A 24,097-nucleotide genomic window follows, 5' to 3' on the forward strand; every position below is an offset into this window, starting at 1 on the left:
TTGGAGTCTTCTGGGGAGGACATAAACCCTCACTGAAGGGACCAAGCCAGACAAATCAAAAGGGAAACTGAGCCATGGGGACTCTCAGAGCAGGATCAGAGGGCCCAGGAAGGCCAGGAACCAGGGAGAGGGTCCTTGAGAGCTGGAAGGAGAAGTCCTTGCTCTACTCAGGAGGGTGGACCCTCCACTCAAAGGGTCCCTGAGGGCTGGGGTGGTGCAGTGGGACCCGCTGTAGGAGGTGGGAGCAGGTACAGGGAGCAATGAGAGTCACACCTCAGAAAGCACCACCCGATTTTATCTCATGGTGTCCATCGGGTCCAGGAGAGTTGAAGAAATGTGTAAAGTCCAAAGCTGACTTCCTCATGACTGTGCCAAGCTGGCTGCTCTTTGCGGGTGGGGGGTGAGGACCAGAAAGTGATCTCTGCAAACAACCAATTATATGCTTTGGATTCTTGGCTTTGCTTTAATTTTCTCCATTTTCTAATAAGAAAAGTTCCTTTTTTAGAGTGTACTTTCATCTCAACTAAAGAGAAAAGGAAGCTTCCTTCATTTCCATGAAGGGCTGGCTGAGGTTGCTATGGAAAAGGCACCTGTCCCCCTCTGGTGACTCCAGAGGTAGGGCCTGGATCCTGATCAGCTCCCGAGCCAAGATCATCACAGAATGAGACACCAGAATCCAGGAGCAGTGCCAGAGGCTGCGAGTTTCTGGGGCAATAAAACACCCACTTGCTGCCTGGAAGGCTTCACTTTGCCATGCTGCTTTCCATGAGACCAGTCAGAGAAGCATTCCTGCAAAGAAATTATTCCACAAAGAGCAAATGCTCCCAGAGGGGCCAGTCCATCTGTCAGCCATTCAGCCTCGTGTCCCCTCGTAGTCACCTGAAGTGAGGGTGGGTTGTGCAGAAGGAAGGAAGAAAGAAGTAATGCTGGAGCATACTTGGCCCACAGACCCAAGAGAATTTCTGATGTCCAAAGAACATTAAGAGAAGTTCTAGGTTCCTGGAAATTGGGGAAGGCCATGTGGCAAGAGGTGGAGAATGGGGCAGAGAAGGAGGGACAAGGGAGCAGAAGACTCACTTGGCCCCACAAAGAAAGGGCCCAGTGTCCAGTGAGAAATACTGTCATTCTTCATTAACCTGGGAAATGGCTCACCTAGAGAATGGTCTTTAAAAATGAGTCCCAGATAAATGTGGTTTCAGGACCCCAGAATGCCCAGGACCCACGCACCCCTACAAGCACCTCAGAAGTCCTCGCAGGAGCCTACAGTTGGGTTGCCAGAAAAATACAGGATGCCCAGTTAAATTTGGATTTCAGATGCGCAAGGAATAATTTTTTAGTATTAGTATGTCCCATGCAATATTCGGGACATGCTTATGCTATAAAAATTATTCCTTGTGTATCTGAAACCCAAATTTAACTGGGCATCCTCTGTGTTTACTTGCTAAATCTGGTGGCCCTAGCCTGCAGGGCTACCAGCAGTTGTCATTTTTTAAGATGTAAGGAATGGATGTGGTTTGGACAGGCTGTTCCTGTGGGCTGCCAGATAATGACATCACAGATGGTTGGCTGCACTGATTCAGGAGTTTGTTCAGCCCTTCCTAAATGTATCAGTGCTCTTGGCTGCCCCACATAGACAACTGATTCAACTGGTTTAACCAGAACATTTATTGTCCCCTATAACTGGGAATCCAGAGACAAGCCATGGTCCAGATGCAGTGTGATCAGTGGTGTGTGTCATCACAGGTTTTCCATTTGTCCACTCTGCCATCCTCCATGTTGACTGTATCCATGGCTGAGAGCAAGATGGCAGCAGCAACACCAGCATCACTCCCGAACATGCCTCATGATTGGCATAACTTCTCAGTTACAGTGGAAGAACAGGACAAAGGTAAAGAGCTATTCAGTGTCCCATGACTTTGGACTTGTGGCCAGTGAAGAATATGAAAAGAACAGATTGAGTAATCATATCAGTTGGAAAAATTTATCTGACATATGCGTTAATATACAAACACTAACAGTACAAATGATTGCAACTACATTTAAAAAATTAAAATTGACTAATGAATTTAGTATACTGATGGGACTGTCTGAACTACATTCTTACACCGTTTTCCAAATGTAGTATGACTCCCAAAGAATGCACTACAACATTTGGTTTGTTTTATTCTACCCTTGGGAAATTACCTGTTGCTGATAAATGCACCCAGTGCAAGACTCAGGAGCAGTTTCCTGTGTGGTTTACTAACATTGATTTATGGAAATGCTTCCCTGTTGGCTTATCTGAGCAAATGAGACACCACATGAACTTGACCCTCATTCTCTCATTTATCTGGTCTCTTCCATAGGTCACTTCCATAAAGTAGAGGACTATTTATCCAGGAACTAAACTATGCGAACAGTGTAGATGCTTTTCAAATGTCATTTAAAAGCAACTCTTTGAGAAATATTGCCAAAGGGTCCATACTTTAACACAGCGAGAGAACATCAAGAAAATACACACTGGCACTTGTAGCCCCAGCCTTTTGTAACTCTTCTAAAAATAAAAAACACAGGGAAGGCCTTGTCAAAGTTTTGAAAAATCAAATCCCAAATCAAATTTATCAGATTTGATTTTCAATTTTCTATGAAACATGAGAGCAGAGTTAACATAGGTAATGGGAATGTGAAAGAAAACCCTTGGGGCACCTGGGTGGCTCAGTCAGTTAAGCATTTGCCTTCAGCTAAGGTCATGATCCCAGGGTTCTGGGATCGAGTCCCACATCGGGCTCCCTGCTCGGCAGGAGCTTCTCCTGCTCTCCCTCTGCCTGCTGCTCCCCCTACTTGTGCTCTCTCTTTCTTTCTCTCTGACAGGGAAAGAAAGGAAAGAAAGGAAAGAAAGGAAAGAAAGGAAAGAAAGGAAAGAAAGGAAGAAAGGAAGAAAGAAAGAAAGAAAGAAAGAAAGAAAGAAAGAAAGAAAGAAAGAAGGAAAGAAGGAAAGAAGGAAAGAAGGAGAGAAAAGAAAGAAAGAAAGAAAGAAAGAAAGAAAGAAAGAAAGAAAGAAAGAAGGAAAGAAGGAAAGAAAGAAAGAAAAGAAACCCTCTTGATATTTTATTCTCTTCTACTAAGTAAATATCCCTCAAAGAGCTCACGTTTAGACTAGAGCATATATTAGAAGACTAAAACTCTTGTGTTCACAAGTGTCTTCAGGTACCCTTTGTTCACCAAATCAGTCAGAAACCAATATTTATCAAGATATTTGTCAAATCTCTTCCAAAAATACTTGAAAATGCATTTAATCTCAATGTACTTTTGAGAGCACCTTCAATTTAAAATTGGTACCACCAGAAAAGAGTGTTGAGGGAAATCAGAGGGTTGGTTTAACTAAGTAGACCTGAGTTCTTTTTTTTTTTTTTAAAGATTTTATTTATTTATTTGATAGAGATAGAGACAGCCAGCGAGAGAGGGAACACAAGCAGGGGAGTGGGAGAGGAAGAAGCAGGCTCATAGCCGAGGAGCCTGATGTGGGGCTCGATCCCATAACGCCGGGATCACGCCCTGAGCCAAAGGCAGACGCTTAACCGCTGTGCCACCCAGGCGCCCCTAGACCTGAGTTCTGTTCTTATTTCTGGCACATTGTCATTGTGACCTTGGACAAGATGAAACTCCCTGGGCCTCAGGTTCCTTGTATCAGGAAGGATGGCATTCAGATGTGCGTCACTAAAAACCCAACCACTGTGGCTTATAGAGAAAGGGTTTAACTTTCTCAAAAATGTTATGCCCAGGGCTGGTGCAGCAACCCCATGATGGCATCCCAGTTCACCATCTTTTTATTCTCTGTCTTCTTTAGCTCGTGACTTCATCCTCACCTTTGTCATCTTTTGGTGGTAAGATGGCCCTTCCACTTCCAAGGTCACAAAAAAGAAAGAGGAGAAAAACAAGGAAGAAGAAAAGCAGCTTCCTCAGAAACTCTGAGATTACATCTGCACAACCCATTGATCCAAACTGTGTCACATGGCCCTCAGACTCATCTTCCCTGGATGCAAGGGGCCTGGGGAAATGAGATATTTCAGTGGTACACTGTGGCCACAAATAAAATGGAAGTTCAATTGACAAGGAAGAAGAGGGAATATATGTTTGGTTAGAAAACAGCAACATCAGCCACATGCCTCAAAAGAAATAAGACCCCTGCTAGCTTCCATTCTACTCTGCATTCATTCTTGCACTCAACAAATATACATTGAATGCCTACTCTCTCCAGACAGTCTTCTAGGTACTGGGATGCAGTAGTACATATCTGTGGACAAAATTGACAAAACAATAAATATTGATTGCCTTGGACCACTAGCCCAATAAAGTTGATATTGAGAGCTGATACGAAACAGAGGCTTCCTTTCCTCGTTCAGTGGAACACACAAGAAGCAACAATGGGTAACAGCTTGTCTCAAGAGTCTAATTGCAGCCCGAATTATAATCTCTCCCTTCCTTCACTGTTTCAGTGCTAGAATGCTCCAGCTTTGTAAGTGAAGGGGATCCTCTTGGAGGAGAGAAGGTGAGATCATGCTTCTAGATTTTTTGGTGACCCATGAGATAGTCCTACCTCCTCCTACCTGTTCCCTAGGGTTAACAGCTCGTCGGGAGACCAGTTCAGGTAGTTTATATCACCATTTAAATAAAAACTCTGCTGAAAATCCTGGAACCTTCACCTGCTGCTGCTGCTGCCAGGATAAGTTGGTACAAACCTTTTGGAAAGCAGTGGGGAAGTCACATCAAGAGCGTTGAAACCTTTAAACTCACTGATTCAGGACTCTGATTTTACTTCTGGGAACCATGCTAGGAATTCAAACTGTGGAAAACTTTCGTGCACTAAGATGTTCACTGTGGCATTTGATATAACAGCACACCAGGGAAACAATCTAAATATTCATCAACAGGAGAAAACGGTACATATACTCAATAAAATGTTATACAACCACTAACCATGATGGTTATAAAGACCATATCTCATCAAGAAACATGTGTTGGTGAATGGTTAAGTGGAAATTGCAAGATATAAAGTTATACATAAACTATCATTACAAAATATTTAAGTGATATGCACAAGGAAGAAATACTTTAAAAATGTTAATAGTGAGTAAGGGATTACATGACTACAGGTGGTCAGATTTTAAGTGAATTTTTTCTCTTAGTCTTCAGATTCTTCTGAATGTTTACATGGCTTCTTAATGGGAAAATTAATTCATAATTTGAAAAAGTGTAGGGAAATCAAGGGTTTCATGAACTACTTCACCTTTTCTGGTGCGAGGTATAAATTCTGGGGGAAAAAATAACAACAAATAAGTCTTTTCACTGCCATGGCTCAGAATAAAGATGGTAGGAAGAGACAAAAACAGAGAAGTTAACGCTTGCTCTCAATTTTACCCAAGTTAGTAGGGTTCATTGTTTTTTTAACCTATTGCTAGTACTTGAACAGCTCTTTCCCCTTAAAAAGCTCTTTTCCCTCTACTTAAATTCTTAAGTTCTAGAATCCATTTTCCTGAGTTGAGCAGAATATTGTGGCAACAGTCCAGATTTACCAGCCAAAAAAGCCACCAATTTCCCCTGAATCATTTGGGCAAGCCAAGCAAAAGATTTCCTGTTAGCCCAACTTACAATTATATTTTTTCAATGCAGAACAGGCATTACCTGTTCCACCTTTTTCTCTTTCCACCAAAATTGCCTAAGCAAAGCTAGCCAATGCATCTGCAAGCCAAGTTGTTATTTCAACATTTTACCAGCCTGTCCCAACCTGTACCAGCAATCATACTGGAGAAAAACTTGTTGTCCCACCAGGGAATGGAAATTAGTTCAGCCTAAAACTGGAATCTGGGTCTGATTGTTTCAAGTCTTCTCTCAATTCTTCTCTCAACTTGGGCTGCAGAGTGATGGCTCCTGGAGGTTTTTCCATGCACGGCTCTGATGAACCCAGACCTTTGGTTACTTCACCTTCAGTCATATCAGGTGGGTTTCCAGAGCACCCACCTGGTTTAGAGCTGTGCTTAGCCTCCTGTTGTTGGGGACATAAGAATGATTAAGTCTCCACCTTCAAAGAGTTTACGGTCTAGTCAGAAAGGCAGATGGCCACAATACACAACAGACACGCAAATAATAAATGGCCACAAAGAAAAGGTTGGGAGATGGGAGCTGGGACATAGGCCAAGAATAGAATCAATATCAAGGTTTTAAGTTCAATCACAAGAGATAGAGCATGGACAGCGTCAATTTTTAACCCCATTCTGGAGGTTGTGACTAGGGTATTTGGGAGTTTTTCATTTTTAAGCCCCTAGAACAGTGGTTCTCAACTTTGGTAGTCTGGAGGGAAGAGGTTTGAACTCCTTGAGAATCAGATGAGTGTTATGGAAACCTGCTCCATAAATGTACACACAAAACATACATAAATATTTGCATATAATTTCAGAAGATTCATGGGTTACATCCCTCTAAAGCCATCAATGGATTTCTAAGAGAACACAATTAATATTGAGCATTTTCTGTATTTCGGAATCTGAATTAATTCTGTCCATATATACCTTCCTCTGATCCTTACAACAAAACAAGACATATGAAGCATTGTTTCAACTGTATAGACAAGGAAACAGGTTCAGAAAAGTTGCTTGCTCAAATTAGAAAGTGAATTCAAGCCAAGTTAAGCAGCCAAATATGTACATTTCAAATAACAACCGGATAAGGTAGATATCCTTATGACCCCACCTCCATCACCATCACCATTTTACAGATAAGGACGTGTAGTCTTGGAAGGTTAAGAAACTTGCTGTAAGCCATGTGGATCACAGATTAAAAACTCTTGACAAAAAACAGGACAGAAGGTAGATGCTTTGACATCCCAAGTAAGGCATACTTGTAGGGAAGTTTCTTGAAGCAAAAGGCTTAACATCTGGCTTGCCACTTGAAGTAGTTTCTTCTCTCTGGTGGGATACAGAGGGAAGGAAGGCTACAATTAGCACTGTCCTTTTGCCATGACCCTAGAGCAGCTTCAGAAGCCTAGAAAGAGCCCAGACTCCCAGCCAATGTGAGTAAAAGGGAGCTGGAGGAGATGCTCAGGAGAACCACAGGCCAACCTGGAACTTTTGAACCCTGGGTCAGAGCTCAGCCCCTTGCTCCTAAGAATAAAAAAAGAGAGGTGAGTCGGTACTCTCTGACTCACAAGAGATGAAGTCGTGCCATCACGCAATCAATCCATCAATAGGCTGCTTATGGGAACCGCAATGCTGTGCCCAGTACATGGGGAGGTCATTCAGTCCTTTAGGGCCAGGGATGCGAAGAAGCTGGAGTAAAATGGGAAAATCCTCACTGGCCAGAACCATGCGTGTGTCTTCAAGTGCCATTCACAATAGTTGCCGCCAGAGACTTGATACTTTCTTCTATCATTGAATAAAATATTTCTAAACACCTCATTTGGAAATATTTTCAAGCCAGTGATAATACTGCAGTCTCACCACAGTTTAGACTAGAAGTGGTATTAAACATCATATTCACTAGGCTTGGTGCCAAGGACTTTGGGTTGTTTTCAGAAGTCAAGTTCCCCATCAGAGAATAAACACTGCCAGTTTCAAGGATAGCTGAAAAATCTGTCTCTGAGAAGAAGAGGTTACTTCTGATTGGAGCAATCAGAAATGCTTTGTTTTCACTTGTGTCCAAACTTCATCTCTCAAATTATACCTAAAGGGGACTGGATAGAGCAGTGGTTAAATTATAAGCTTTAATGGCAAAGTATCCCTGTCCAGCCACTTGTTAGTTATGTGGCCTTAGGCACCTTCTTGCAGCCTCAGATTTCATCCGTAAAATGAAAATAATAACCTTGATTATTTCAAAAAGCGTTGTTGGAACAATTAAACAAAATTGTGCGTACAGGATCTGGTACAAGATAAAACTTCAACTATAATAAAATAATAATAACAGTTATTATTACTATTTACTTTTGAGAACAAAGACTTTATGTCCTTAGAATATACGGGTCAATGTCTAGACACTCAGATATTTCATGAATAAAGAAATAATTCTGTAATTCTGTAATTATGTGAAACAATTTCTCCCCAAAGGATTATCCACTGGTATGTCCATTTTAGCAAGAGGCTAGCATTTAACTAATTAGATTTTTTTCAGGCCAAAGAAAACTATGTTACCATGATAGAATTATTCTTGAACCTGTTATTTGTGAGGGCATTCCGTTCAGCTCAGAATTTACAATTATTTCTACTGAACACAGAAATAAAACAGAATTCTTTCCCAGTTGCAGAAAGAGCACTCAGAAACATCCTACCAGTTTCTTTGTCTCGTTTTGATTTCATTAAAGACATGGAAAAGAAAACAAACGAAAATAAAACACTTCAAATGTTCCATTGCCATGAACTCCAACTGTGTTAAAGAATAGAGCAAAATAGAAATTGTTGTCTCATTTGTCCAGCTCTTCCCAAGGCAAATAATTTGGAAGCAGGAATCATGGAGTTCCTGTGATGTTGGACTCTCAGCACACTATCCACCCACTGTAGACCTTAGGAAGTGATCCTCAGTAAAATCTTACTATTTAACGGCCATTCATAGAACAAAACAACAACACACCAAAACCAGCGCATCACCATTGTGTGCAAGAACACCGAGAAGGCAAGATTAGTTTCCTCCCCTTGCCGTACCGCCTCCTCAGCGCACCCTACACCTGGAGGTGCAGCCAACAACCACCACCTCAACATATCCCAGGAGCAAGAACTTCGCAGCATTTTTCACATAAGGTGCTCGGTTTATGATGATGAGTGGCTCCCAGCTTCTGCCTGTTTTGCTTAGAATGCCTGCTCTTGACAAGGTGGGTCTTTCTCATCCCAGACATGTCCACAGGCCTTCAGGAAGCAGCCTGATGTGTGTTGCCATGACAATGACCAAACCTAAAAGGAAGGTGATGTTAGCATCCAGAAGCTTGGGTTTCTCTGATTGTTGGACATTGTTTTGTATCGTTTATGTGGGCAGGGGCAGTTGGGTGACATCTTAGGGGTGAACTGTAAGACACATCTACACGGTTGCACCTATCCAATTAATTCAGAGTGAAACATCTCTCTTAAGTACCTCACCCAACTAATAAAAGTCATACCGGAGAACTTCTGTAATATTGGCTCTGGGCGGGCAGGGCAAAACCACAATACTGTGGCTGGCACTGTCCCTCTGGGTTTGAGCTCCCCTTGGTTCTCTCTTATGAGTCACAGATCAGTTCTCAGTTTATACTGGAGGCGTCCGACTCAGAACCTATAGATCAAATCCAGATACAGCTGTGTTTGCTTGGTCTGCCTGGTGTTGGCCCACGTGGGGATTTCCAGAATTTTTATTATTTGCCAACACACTTTTTAAAAGATTTGTTCATTTATTTTTGAGACAGAGAGTGGGAGGGGTGGGACAGAGGAAGAAGGAGAGAGAATCCTCAAGCAGACTCCCTGCTGAGCTTGGAGCCAGATGTGGGGCTCAATCCCAGGACCCTGAGATCATGACCTGAGCAGAAACCAAGAGCTGGATGCTCAACCGACTGAGACACCCAGGCACCCCATATTATTTACAGATACATTTTTAAATAAAGATATCTGTATTAAATATCCAGACATCTGACTTCTCTTAAAGGCTCAGGAGATCTGATGATGTGGGGCCATCACTCCTGAACAGCAGCAGTCATTTGGGTCTGATCAGTTGCTATCTCCTTTAGAATGAGCTCTCCAACCCCCACCATGCCCTGTTTTTCACCCATCTGACCATTTAATCTGTGAGTATTGCTTTCTGGGTAACCACATGAATAAACTGTATGTGAATCCTGCCATGAAATGTTGATTTGGTCTCAGTTTTTCAGGCTAGCTGTCCATCAGGTAGGACTCCACTTCACTGGGGTGGTGTTGTTGGCTGACTCTGAGACACCAGACCAGAGATCACGAGTCTGAAGCACCTCGAACCCTACCTGTACTCTACCACACATACTCCATAGTCCTTGTCCCATTGAACGTGACCAGCAGGAGTGGCAGCTCTCAGCAATGACACCCGTGAGTAATCCCTTATCTCTGGGACCTTCAGGGATCTCCAGGACATCCTGAGAAGGAACGTAACCAACTTCAACTTTATGAACCATTTTGGTCCTCAGGGGCCCAGAGTACCAATGGTGGATAGCGCTCACAACTGTAGCTATGTCAGCCCTCTGTCTTCAAGTTGGGCTCCACTAAAAATTCCCAACAAACAGGTAAAGGCCTCTAAGAGGAAAAATATTTAAGACCTTCCCTTGATAGCACATTTCAATGCCTGACAATCCTCCCTCTTTATGAGGGACTATTTTCGTATCCAACCAAAATCACCATTGAAGCAGTTTAAAGGCATTTTGCCTTAGTTGGTCAAGAGAAATAGGGAAGTACTACTCACCACTCCCTGCAAAACATACCCCTTTTGTGGAAAAAACACTATTATTAAATCACCGTGCAGCCTTCTCCTCTACCCACTAAATCCTATTTCTCAATATTTTGATCATTCTTGAAGCTCTCACCTGAATGTCTCTGAGTTCTCTCCATCTTTCTTGATTCATACAACACAACACTAGATGTAGTATTCTGGCCAGGTTCTGAACAGTACTAAATATAATGGGGACTGCTCTGTGGTTTCTGATTGTGTGGTCTACTTTTATACTTGATTTCAAAACCAGAGCATTTCTCTTGCTGGTTCATGATCAACCCAAGATCCACATGATTTTTAGATATTTTTCAGCTCTACATGCATCTACCCTATCATTGTTCACCGTAGATTTGACAGACTGGGTTTTTCCTCTGCAAGCACAATGCCCTTTGTCTCTTCTGGACTTTGCTTTTATTGGTTTCTTTCCATGTCTCCAAACTACCAAGGCCATTTTGGATTCTGAATCGATAACATGATGCTGATTCTTAATGTCCGCCATCCCGACTTGATGAAGTCATGTGGCACTTGTGAGGTATGCTCTCTTTTTTACCACTGCTTCCCTGAAAATTCCCTCCCACTTTCAGCAATGACCTTATTAGCCCTTTGTCTAAGCTCTTCAATTCTGTATGCAACCCAATCTTTTGTGGACCCAGAACTTTGCTAGTCAGATTATGGTCAATGGAGGAAGAGCATCAGCCTTACTTGGAATCTTGTAAAAACTGCAGAATCTCAGGGCCTACTCCAGATCTACTGAATCAGAACCTGCATTTTAACAACACTGTCAGCTGATTCATACGGAGATTGAAGTTTGAGAAGTACTGGTTTATATTACAGTTTTATTGATATGGTCTATTTTGGAAAAAACTGGAAATGTTCACTGAATCATAGTTAATAGTTCATCTATGTTTTGTCCACATTCTAGTCCCACCAGCCAGTTCTTGGAGTGTTACTAGTTTTATGAGGCAAATTCTTTAGAAAGTAAAGATTATACAGTTCTGATGAAAATTCATTTTAATTCAACATTTATTAACTACTGTGGACTGAGCTGTTTGTTGTAGGAGATACAAATGTACACAAGACACTTCCCAACTTCAAGTAATTTACAATCACGTAGTATGCATACATCAAGAACTCTGTGCATTGAGCTATGGTAGGTGGGCTAAACAATGTAGAAGGTATTAGCTCCTAAGGAAACAATTTTTTCTCTTGGAGTTCTCTCAATAAAATATGGTTGGTTCTCCAGTAGCCATGTATGTGCTTCACAGTCCTGCCCCCACACAGATGGTTGATTTCACTGAGAAAGACAAGTGTAAGAAGAAAACTAGCACCTCTTTCCATCAGCAATTCTGCCACCCAGCCTGCCTCTGTGTCCTCCCTCCTGCCCCAGTGAATAGGTTCTCTCTGCTCCCATTCAGGGCCACTCACTACTGATTGCCATCTCCTCTTGCCTACTCAAGGACTTTGCTCTTGCAATTATCTTTTCTCTCTTCTGAATGATCAATTTTCTTCCTATTCTATCAGTGCTTCTCAGCCAAGAGTGATTTTGCACCCTCCGAGAAACATTTGACAATGCCTGGGAACATGTTTTGTTGTCATGACCAGTGGGGGAATGCCGCTGGGATAGAAGGAGGTTAAGAGTGCCAAGGTTGAGAAAGCCTCTATTAGATCATTCTCATTCAGCCCAGAAATATGATGTAGTTTCCCTGTTATGGACTGAATCATGCACCCAACCTCCAAATTCACATGTTGAAGCCCTAACCCCCACAATGTGACTGTATTTGGAAATAGGAACTTTAGGGAGGTTATTAAGATTAAATGAGGTCCTAAAGGTAGAGCTCTAATCTGATAGGATGAGTATCTTATAAGAGGGGAAAGAGACATCAGATCTCTCTCTCTCTCTCTCTCTTTCTCTGTGCACAGAGAAAAGGTCATATGAAGACATAGTGAAAAAGTGGCATCTATAAGCCAGGAAGAAATGTCTCACCATATACCAACCTTGCCGGCACCTTCATCTTAGACTTCCAGCCTCCAGAACTGTGAGAAAATAAATTTCTGTTGTTCAAGCACCCAGGCTGTGGTATTCTGTTATGGCAGCCTGACCACACTGATACAATCCTCATCTTCAATAACAAGCTTCCACAGTCCAAATGCACAGCAAATGGTGAATGGGAAGACAAAATGTGGTCTATCCTTCTGATAGAATACCATTCAGCAATAAAAAGAAACAAATAATGATACATGCTACAACATGAATGAATGCTATGCTAAGTGAAGGAAGCCCAATGCAAAAGACAACATGTTGTATGATTTCATTTATACAAAGTTCCCAGAAAGGGCAAATCTACAGAGACGAAAGTAGAGTAGCGTTCACCCGAGGTGGAAAGAAGGAACTGGATTAACTGTACGTGCGTCCAAGGCTTTTATTGGAAGGATGGAAATATTCTAAGACTAGCTTATGGTGGTGGTTGAATAAAAGGGGAAACTTACTAAACATCATTGAATTGCACATTTAAAATGGTTGAATATTATGGTATGCAAAGGATACCTCAACAGAGGTGTTTAAAATAGAATGAATAGAATTATATCAAGTTGAAAAGATGGTTTTTAAAGTATTTAAAATCTCCTCTATTCCCCTTTCCTCTCCAACTAGCAGGCTATTTCTCAGCTCCAAACCCCATGCAGAGTGTTATGCAACCCACCATCCCACACTCTCAATTCCATCCTCCCAGCCCACACCAACTAGGTCTTCCCTTAGCCCCGCTCTTAAATAGGCTCCAGTCAAGGGCCACACGACCAAATGTAATGGGCAACTTGGCTCGACTTGGCTTGGCTTCCAGGCCACCACCCCCTCCTGACCTTCTCTTACTTTGATGGCCACCCCTTCTCAGGCTCCTGTGTTGAGTCTTCCCATCCCCTGACCTCAGTATCAGAGGTGCCCCTGGGATCATCCTCAGACTCTACGCTATCTACACTCACTTAAGTGGTCTTAATCCTTCATGTATTGAAATGCCATTTACACGCTGAAGAGCCCGAAATTTGTATCTCCACTCTGCACCCTTCTCTGCACTCCAGGCTGCCAAGGCTGCATAAAGCTTCCCTTGGCTGTCTAATGGGAAACTCAAACTCCGGTTGTCCAAAGTTAAGCTCCAGATCCCTCGTCATCTCTGACTTGTGCCTCCTCCAATTTGCCATGTCCTAATGAACACCACCATCATTCGCCCATTTGCTGAGACCAAAATACTGGAGTCATCCTTGACTTTGCACGCCCATCCCGTCCAGTCCACTAGCAAATTCATTTTGATCTCTCTTCAAAATAGATTTTCAACCAACCAACATCGCCCCCATTAGTACCACACCCAACTCTGAGCGCGAGCGGCCCTCATCTCTTGCCTGGACTGTTGCAAAGCCTCCCAGATGACTGCTCTCCCGCTTCACTCCCCCACGTCTGTTTTCCATGCAACAGCCACAGCAATGTTATTAACATGTAAGTAGGGCTCCCGTTGCTCCCCTAATAGGGTGGGCCTGCCACCTGTGGAGGTGATGGTGCATTTTGGAGGAGGGAATGGTGATCCTGTCCTGAGGGGTCAGCTAGCTATAGGAAAGGACACAAGGACAAAGGGGTTAGTGTTGATGAGAGATCACAGGGGACAGTAAAGGGATAGAAGTGGCTGAGCAAAACGGGATGTTGAGACCAGGCAGAGGCCCCAAAGGACACAGGGAGTTGCAGTCACTCCTCTTGCTTGGGCTGCAGTCTGAGAAACCTCCACATGGATCGAGTACCAGAAATACTATCCTTAAAAAAGGAGGGGGGGGGCGGATAGCACGAGCAGTGGATGGATGTTGCTGCATCACTCAGCCCCTGTGACCATGCATCTCCCCGGGGACCTGCAGTGACAGCCCTGCTGGGGAGACTAATATATTCATGTACACACCGGTGTTTGACTTTCTCCAGATCAGCCAAGGAGAAGAGACTGATATGCATGCCATAGGCAAGGCATGGCCAGTCCCATCGCCCACACGGGGTCATGCTGCTGGTTCAACCAGCTCCCGGCCATGAGCAGCCCGCTGCAGGTGACCAGCCCCAGAGCAAGAGGCCTTTTCGCTTGGACTCTGTCCAGATCTGCTCATGGTTTGGGGTAAATGGGAGCGATGGCTGACGCTTGCCACTGGCTGTGCCTTTATCCTCAGCTGTGTCCCCTTCAGTCACCAAAAAAAAAACCTCATGTATTCCTGAGACTTCAATGGAAGTGCAGCAGAACCCAGGCCACCCCAGCCAGGGACGCGATGGACGCAGCTAGATTGTGGCAGAGGGTGGAAAGAAACCAGCAGTCATGAGAAGGGTCAGGCTCAGGTCAGCTTGAGGAATCGTCACAGGTTCCCAGGGTGTCTGGGGCCACCTTTTCTGAGAGCACTGTAGTGAGAGAATCCACATGCCTCCCCCCCCAATAGACTGCACCTGGGACACCCAGTGAATCCACCCCTCCCACAGTCACCAAGCGCACATCTGTGGCCACGGATCGGCATGTGAGCCACAGCAGGTGCAGCCATGGGTCCCGCAGCCCCCACCTCTCAGGAGCAGCTGCGCACGCCCAGGAAGGGGCCGAGACGGTATCGCCAGGAGAGCAGTGGCACAGGCCCCCTGGGGGTCCTGATGTGGTGGCCAGTGGGCAGCACACCAGGCCCCCCACGGAGATGGTGCCATAATGGGGCCACTGCAGGGGCAAAGACACCAGCAGGTGCATGGCAGAAAGAGCTGAAGGCCAGAAGTGGGAGCCACCTGTCCCCCTTCCAGAGGGAGGGAACAGGAGCAGCTGAAGTGGAAGCCAGGGAGTCTCAGCCCAGACCGAGGCCCAGGAGGGAAGCAGGAGGAGATGGGGACCCTTCGAGAGGAGCTCTCCTCACCATAGGGCAGGGGCACACACGACCACCAAAGCCATCCTCCGGCTGCCCCACCCGTGATGACAAATGGAAAGGCTGGAGCAGCCGGGGGGGGGGGGGGCAGCCGACTCGGCTGTCTGCACATAGCATCCCCAGCCCCCCGAGTCTGGCCATTCTCCAGCTGGGGGATGCCGACACCACCCATCCAAGCCCTGCGGGTAACAGGCCAGCAGCACCGGCTCCTCCTTGAGGAAGGTCAAAGCCAGCCCGGGGCAAAGCAGTCACAGGCCCACTACGGGCTTGAGGGCTGGCGACCGTCTGAGGCCGTGGGGCTGCACACGGGCCAGCAAGGTGACAGCAGAGGGTGGCCAGCACTGACATCCGGGACCAGAGGGCAGTGACCTTGGACCCCACAACAGGAGCCAGAGCCGGACTCAGCAGCGGCCCGGTCCAGAAGTGTCCCCAGAGCCACTGCACTTTCCTTACTGTGGGTCCGTGAAGGAACCGAGGTCAAAGAACGTCCGAATGAAACATATCCTCTGTGGGAGTCCGTGTTCCACAGCCAGTGGTGACCACACTGTGGATTCCGTGATGTCGCCGCACTGCAGCCCGAGTCCCCAGTCTCCAGCTGGTCGAGAGCCAGTGCCAGGGCCCTGCCTTGCCTCGCTGTACCCGCTTTGCCTCCCTGGGCTCCTGGGGGGAAGCACCGTCCACACCACCGCCCCTCCTCCTCCTCGTCCCAGGGCCCCTGATGGCAGACATTCAGGCCACAAGCAAGGGCAGCACTCCTGTCCCCTCGGGATGGTCAGGGAGGGAGGGGGATGCATCTGAACTGCCAGCCAACAGAATGGAAACGTCTCTCACGCAGCCCCAGCGGTTCCAGAAGCCTGTGCTCTGGTGAAACGCCCCGCGTGTTCTGGGAGAGCAGCACGGATGCCCGCAGGAAAGTACATTGCAGCAGCAACGCTGGGAGCACCGCGTCCCCGAACAGAAGGACAGAGGCAGTACGGGCGCACACAGTGGGACCCAGACCGCAGTGACAGTGAGCACAGCCCTGCACCGAAGCGAGGCTGCACTTCACCTAATGTTAAGTGAAAAAGCAAGTCACGGAAGGAGACACACAGAGCAGTTCAGACAGAAAATATATGTTGAGGGCACAAGTTTGGACTCACAGTAGAGAAATGAGAGCACAGGAAACACAGGAGCCAGGAGTGGGGGTGTCTGCAGGCGGGGAGGAGGGAGACGTGAGCAGGGAGGCACACACAAGGGCATCAGCAGAGCTGGGGACGGTATTTCTAAAGCAAAGTGCTCGTACACAGGTGTTTCCTCTCGTATCTTTTTACATATTAATATCCCTGAAGTCAGATGGTCTTTAAATTGCTGTCAGCCAAGCAGCAGTTGTGATGTCATTGCATTGTCTTGGAAATACCTTACACAATCTCTGTCACTAATGCTTTCCTATTTTATGATTCACAAGAGGAATATATCATAAAATCTGTTCTGGTCTGAAGGATCACTTTTAATAAATATAAAAAGTTCTAAATAACAGGAAAAACAGGTAAGTTTGACCACTTCATTCTCTCCTGAGAAATTCTCAGTGGCTTCCCATCACACTGACCCCAAATTAAAGCTCTTACAGGGGCCTTCCAGGCCTTCAGGATCTGCTTTCTTCCTCTTGGGTCTCATCTGTGAGCCTCGTCCCTGCTAATGGCTCTTCAGCCCTGGCCTCCTCGCTGCTCCCCAGGCATGCCAACCACAGTCCTGTCGCAGAGACTTTGCACCTACTATTTTCCTGCCTAGTGCACTCTTCCACTAGATAGCCCATAATATTCTCTCTCACTTCCATTTATGAAGACACTCAATGAACCTCAGAGTCTCTTGACATTGATGCCAACTTCTCCAATGTAGAAAATTCTAGAAAGAAGATTCATCTCAATTGAAAATTTCATGATCTAATTACAATCCAAGCTGAATTTCAAAATTGATTTCTTGGTTAAACATTGCATCACCAACAAGAGAGAAACTGACATCATAAGCTTCCTGATGTGACTCAGTGGGAAGTTCGAACTTCACGTTGGATGTATTCTTGCCAAAACTATTGTAAATGAATCGAGTGGTGAGGATACCATCAGATAAATCCAGATTGTGGTGCATTTTACAAAACAACTGGCCGGCACTCCTCAAAAATGTCAGTATCGTGAACAACAAAAGAGGAGGAGAAAAATGTAGATCAAAGAAAAGTGAAGATACATAATAACCAGATACGAAGAATGAAACTCCATTGAATTCTGGAGGAGAAATCTACAAGGGATCATTAGGAGACAATTAGGAAAATTTGAACATGAAGTGTACATGACGTTATATTGAATTACTGGATTTCTTAGGTGTGATCATGACATTGAGGACACATGGGAGAATGTTGGTGTTCTTAGCACATACAAGTGGAAGCAAATAAGAGGGCACATCATGATATCTGCAATTTTCAAGTGTTTCAACAAAATAACGGGGTGGGGGAAGAAATGAGGCAAGATGTTAACAACTGATGGATCTGGGTAAAAAGCTTTTTGATGCTCACGGTATTATTCTTTCAAATTTTCTATATGTTTGAAATTCCAAAATAAAGAGATCTTAAAAACCAGTTTCTTCTATATTGGAAAAAAAACAAAAGAAAGATTTTTAAAACCCAAAGAATATCATGGCCCTTTCAATGTTTTAAGTAACTTACATAATATAAAGAATAACAACGAAAGTGCGTGGGACAAACCACACAAAATTTCACCCCTGAAATTGACCAAGGGATATAGTGAGGGATAGGATGTTGCTAGAACTTGGATACATAATATCAGAACTAAAATCCTTAACTTATTTTCTGAAATCTAGGATGTCTCCCACTGAAGTCCTGCAATTTATTTCCAACAAAAATCAGCTGGATACACTTATAAAACTTTGTAACTATCAGGCCCTATTTATTTTTGCTAATATATGTCATCAGTGGAGAACAAAAGCTTCTCAACCTTAAAATGTATTTTTAAATGACTTAAGGTCTACAATGTCATAAGAAAGACTATAAAATATGGCGACCATTTCTACAGAAAGCAAAATATTGAAACTACTAAACATTGAAAATGTCCCTCAAAAACGGTTTCCACGACAGCGAGACATGTAACTATTTTATAACAAAGAATTCAACCCAAATTTTTCTAATTAATTTAAAACTTGAACTACCATTTTATGTTCGATAATCTGATTTGTATAATTCACTTGAAATGGCTTTGTTGCGAGTATTACTTGTAATTATTTTTAATGAGAAAAAAATAAGATACTCTTTTTTTTCTTACTCAAGGAATGACCACTGCTCTTTCGTTCACACAAAAGCACTGAATCATTATCAGTCCTGGTGAGAAATGAAACAATAATAGTAAGGGTAATTACAAGAATAAAACAAAGGAATAAAAATACAGACAGTGGAGTAGCAAATTTAAATCCTTATTATTAGCACATTGGTAGGCTAATTTTTTTGGTAGGCATTTTTAAATCAAGTACCAATTAGCTTTGTGATCTCCGAAATATTGTTTGCATGTTCCGTCGTCTTCCTCAGTCATTTCAAATGACCAGAGCACTGGATAATATTAGGTTTGTGAGCACCTAAATGAAATTTGTAATCAATATTTAAATGTGGACAAGATCCAATTTGTTCAATGTGTAAGTTCTTTTTCATTTAATCACTGTGTGGCTAGTGTCTGAACATTTAGATAAATATCAATGGTTTGAAGATTAATAAATTGGACATTCAACTAAGTAGAAATCATATCAAATATCTCTCCATGCGTACACACACGCGCGCACACAACAGGAAGATTCCAGATTCTGCCAAGATTCCCCACATCCAGGAACAGATGCCTGGACCACATATAAAGGGCTAGTGGTCTAGGAGGGAGCCTGGCCTGAGACGTCTGCCTGAGGGGAACACTCCGCACTGCATGGTGACTAACCAGGGCAGTCAGATCTCCTCTCCTACAGTCTGACTCTCAGATAAACAGAGTCAACTGTCCACGTGTGAAACCCAGACAGAAATAGAAGAGCAGAGAAACGCTTGTTTGCAAGGTGAGTGAAGTCACTGAGGTAAAGACAACGCCTGTTTCCAGGGAAGAAGCGAGGGGTGTGGTCACCACAGGTGCTACCAGGTCCCTCCAACCGCTGCTGGGTCTGGAACATCAATGAGCAGCAGTCCAGGGCCCCATGACCCCCTGCCATATTTTCTTGTACTTCCCACTTCTCCCCAGAGCCTGCAGTGCCATGGGGGTCCCAACAGGACCAAAGTAAAGTAGATTGTAGCCTAAAGCCAGGCAGAAAACAGGGAGGGACATCTACCACGGTCACCAGTGCTCTTTCAAGCACCAAGGGTAAATAAAACATGACTTCAACCTCGAGACACTTGTAATTTAGCACTTAGAACATAAGATCCTAGGGGCGCCTGGGTGCCTCAGTCGGTTAAGTGTGGAAGGTCATGATCTCAGGGTCCTGGGATTGAGCCCCACGTCGGGCTCTCTGCTCAGCAGGGAGCCTGCTTCTCCCTCTCCCTCTGCCCCTCCCCCTGCTCGTTCTCTCTCTCTCTCTCATGCTCGATCTCTCTCTCAAATAAATAAATAAATACCATAACATCCTGAAGGCATCGACCGTACCTATGAACCAAGCGCTCTGAGGGCACCTGGAAGAGAAAAATGAATGCCTTAGAGGCCAGAAATAGGATGAAATGAGGATGGGGAGAGTCCAGAGAATGGGCCGTTTAGGGTGGCCTTGAAAAATCACCATAAAGGATCTTACCAAGAAGCAGAAAAGGGGAGGGAGCTCCCAGACAAATGGTGCGGGGGGCAGGGGGCAGCATCGTCTGGGGGGTAAGAACACAGACTTCTGTCCAAGTGTCTGTTTTCGAACCCAGACCCCACCACTTCGTAGCTGTGTGACCTGGAGCAGGCTCGCTGGCCTCACTCTCCCGCAGGTTTCCCAGCTGTAAAATGGGGGTAGAAATAGTATCTACTCACAAGATGACTACGAGGAATAAGTGAGGGAAAAACGCGTATGGTCCTAGATCCGCGCCTCACCCGTGTGGGGCGCTTAATGATGTCAGCTACTGCTGGCACCGTTTCCATGCCGCAAGCTGATAGGACAACATCCAACTTTCCCTCCTTCCTTCTGCTTTTGGTAATTTTGAGGATACTTTATTTTTTGTGTTCTGAGCCTCCACGGGTGCGTATTTTGGTGTGACGTGTCCAGCCCCCGTCTGCCCAGCATTGCGCCACGCTCCCGTCTGTGTTCTCACGCCCACCCTGTCTGCCCACAGTAACTTCTCCTGCTTTAGACACTGTCCAAGCCAGGTTCACGGTCCAGCTCCGTGGGTCAAAGAGGTACCTCAGCCACGAACTCTGGATCTCGAGACGGATTCCAACAAGGCTCTATCCTTTGATACCTTTTCCGTGTCAAACGCACTGAACCTTAGGTTTTTAACCCATAAAATGAGGGCCACAACACCTACCCCACGGGGTCACCATTGCGAGGATTGCATGCAAATAAGCATGCAGAGCTGTTCGACGCAATGCCCAGCACGTAAAACTGCTTAACAATTCATAGCATTAACGTATAAAAAAAATAACCTTGCGGCAGCTTACAAATTATTAGATATTTGCTCATTTTTGCGAAGGGAGTCATAACTTTTATTGAATTATCAGAGATTCTTACTCCTGCTTGGTATTTTCCCAGACAGAAAGAACCCGTGCTGGCGCTGGAATGCAGACCCTCTACTCCTGTGCTAGGACTCTCCCCTAAGCTTTCAAGCTCTGTAATGAGTAAAACACAGAAGGGAAGCTTCCACAAACTTTGTCATCCATTTACGGTGTCATCCACCCTGAGGAGATTCGGGGAAGATGAATGTGATATGGAAAAAAAATGAGAAAGTGAGCTCCTCGCCCCCCCCCCCTTTTCTTCTTTCCTCACACCCTCATCCCCAGTTCCCAGGGACCCCAATTTGGTCAGCTTTCTATCCCAGCTAAACTTATTTCCAGAAAAGGATCTGAGAAATACATTTGTTCTGAGACCAGGATGAAAAAGAACACAAGACTCCCAGGGGTATTCGTATTTGGGTAGTTGAGCAAAACTAAAATCAAAGGGGTAAAGGTCTAATTAGGGAATTATGAGCTTCGGGAATGTCAGCAAGGAAAAAAAATGTGTGTTACCAGGAGATGTTCCCAGGGCCACTGGAATGAGAGTGCACAAGGCCTGTTCCAGGTGTGGCAGTCTGTGGCTGGCCAGAACAGGCGGGGAAAACGGAAATGAAACCTCATTGTTTGAAAAAGTAAACTAAAATGTAAAAGACAAGACTAACAGCACTGAAAAAGGATGAAGGGGATCTATATGAGCTGATAGGGAAAGAGACATTAAGTGGGAGAAGCAAGATACTCATCAGTATGCCTAGAACGAATAAGTATATATATGCTTGCATATACATGGAAAATTCCAGAAAGATACAAAGCAAAGTGGTAACAATGGCTGTCTCTGGGGAGGGAGCCTTGGAGGATTGAAGTCTGGGGTGGAAGAAAGCCTTGTTTCTCTTGTTCACTTAGATTATTTTATATTGTTGAATTTTGTTTTGTTTTGTTTTACCATATGTATGTATCACATTCTTTATTTCAAAAAAAAAATAGGTGTGAGAACACAGCATGAGCAAATTCAGGGAGCCATGAAACCTTTTGCTAAAATGAACAGCATGAAATATTATCTTTAAAAGACTAATGAGAGACCACAGTTAACAATAAAACAGGATTCCATGAAAGAAACCCCTAGCCAAATATTTCACTAGGATTCAGAATTCAGGTTAAAGTCTGTGATACAAAGTGTCATTAAACGCAACTGAAGTACCAGGAAAATTGAGAGGAAAAATCCCCAAAACTTGAGCTGGCTCTCTTAGCGATGTAGGTTTTTATCGTAGAGAGACCACCCGCTACATTTCCACACCCGTTTTTGAACAGACAAAGGGTTTCAGGAAGTTGTATTCCTCATTAGCCAAACTGGCCCCCTTGCCAAGCCTGCCCTCGCTCGTGAGCCTGAGAACCAGCACGACACTCACTAGCTGCCTTGTTCCTTATAAATAGAATTTTCCCCACTAGCTTGGGGTGATAAGCACAAAGACGGGTCAAAATCAAAAGCCCCCCGAACATGTAGGTATGTGCACATTCACGGGCCTCATCGTCGCATTCATGATTCTAGGGACCGCTCTGAGAATTTTTGCTCAGTTTCTCATGTTTCTGCTTTTGGGATTTGATGATCACATTTGCTGATGGAGAAAAAGAAAACAAAAGCCCCACAAGTCCTGAAAATTAGAATATTTCCCAGTGGAACACTCTATTAAGAAGGAGGGGGGAAAAACTCACGTCTCCACCAGCCAGACACCACCATCAATTCCCAAAGGTGTTGAGAACAGCAAGAGAAAGTACTCCTGGAGAAATTACTTAGAAATATTCTGCTTCACCAAATACTACACAACTCAAACCGAAAAAATATTTTTTAAAAGTTGCCTTTGAAAACGCACTATTAGCATCCAAAATACTCACGCTCCCTCAGCGTCATGAATGTAGTAAATAAATTTGTGAACTAAAAAGGCAACTGAGAAACTAAAAAAAGCAATCGATGAACATGGAAAGACAGATGGATCTATAAATTGGACAGTAGATTTCACATTATAGGCAGTTGCCCGGTGAATTTCTTTAAGCATGTTGGCTCAAACATGCCAGTGACATTTGTTAAGATATAGATCCAGGGAACCAAATTAATCCGTCAGAGAGTCTACCGTATTTGGCACCATGGGACATAACAGGGAGATGCTCCATCCTTAAGGAATTAATCTTTTGAGAGAGACCTATATAAATGCACTGCCACAATCAGAACAGCGCGGTATAGTGAGTGAGATCAAAGGGAAAGCCTTTATTTTGTTTTTCAAATTGACATCTATGAACAGTTTACAATATGTGCCAGGCACCACGCTTAATGACTCACATGTGTCATCTTATCTACTTCTCACCCCATCTCCACGGGGTAGAAGCTACTACCGTCTCCATCTCACAAATGGTAAAACAGAGGCTTGGAAAGATCAGTAATTACCACATCCAGGGCTCGGGTCCTCAACAAGCATGTTCTGTTTCCGCTGAGCATTAGTCTGATACAAGCAACAATCAGAACTATTTGATATCCAAGCCACACACTTTCAGGCATTGGATCTGTGTCCAGTTCTCAACCAACATCAAAAACCAAAACCAAACAGAAGCAAAAACAAAAACCTCCCTAAATTTACTAGGCTTTTCCATAACCCGTCAGACAGCTCTACATTCGACTGTGCCAAAATCAGGTGGTAAAAATGTCATCTCAGTCATTGTGGTTACCTTTATAAATAATCCTTTGCCAGTTTTGACAAAGCAAACATACGACTCAGCATCTTCTTGGCCAGAAAAAAAGGGGAAGCAAGTTGTTCTGCTATGTAACCTGTAGATTATTCTTTTTTTTTTTTTTAAAGATTTTATTTATTTATTTGACAGAGTTAGAGACAGCCAGCGAGAGAGGGAACACAAGCAGGGAGAGTGGGAGAGGAAGAAGCAGGCTCACAGCAGAGGAGCCTGATGTGGGGCTCGATCCCATAATGCCAGGATCACGCCCTGAGCCGAAGGCAGACGCTCAAGCGCTGTGCCACCCAGGCGTCCCGCCTGTAGATTATTCTTTTAACATTAGGAGGTCG

This window comes from Ursus arctos, unplaced genomic scaffold, assembly GCF_023065955.2.
Source record: "Ursus arctos isolate Adak ecotype North America unplaced genomic scaffold, UrsArc2.0 scaffold_31, whole genome shotgun sequence".
Classification (NCBI taxonomy): Eukaryota; Metazoa; Chordata; class Mammalia; order Carnivora; family Ursidae; genus Ursus; species Ursus arctos.